We start from the raw sequence: 426 nt of genomic DNA, 5'->3' as shown, positions 1-426 counted from the left end.
ATACAATAACTGTCATAGCTATACCCTATCTTTTATTTCAGTTCTTCGGCAATAGTCAAAAAAACTTTTTGAATTATGGATACAAGAATCCAAATTCAATACGTAATTTTAGTATTCAAAGAAGATTCTTTCAGAATCTTCTTTTTCAATTTTTAAATCCCCTTTTCTTACCGAGTTCCATATTCATGAGATTCATCAATATTTATTTGTTTCGATGTAACAATAAATTGCTATTTTTAACAAGTAGTTTTATTGGTTGGATAATAGGTCATACTTTTTTTATAAAATGGATTGAATTTTTATTAATCTGCATACAGCAAAATAATTGGATTAAATCTAATGTCCGTATTCAATCAAAAAAAGACATTCTGTCAGAATTTAGAAATTATATGTTTAAAATCTTTGCTTTTTTCTTATTTGTTACCT

The sequence above is a fragment of the Vigna unguiculata genome, unplaced genomic scaffold, assembly GCF_037176805.1.
Source record: "Vigna unguiculata cultivar grain cowpea cultivar isolate G323 ecotype 2 unplaced genomic scaffold, ASM3717680v1 ptg000355l, whole genome shotgun sequence".
NCBI classification, from domain to species: Eukaryota; Viridiplantae; Streptophyta; class Magnoliopsida; order Fabales; family Fabaceae; genus Vigna; species Vigna unguiculata.
This window is presented reverse-complemented; position numbering follows the sequence as displayed.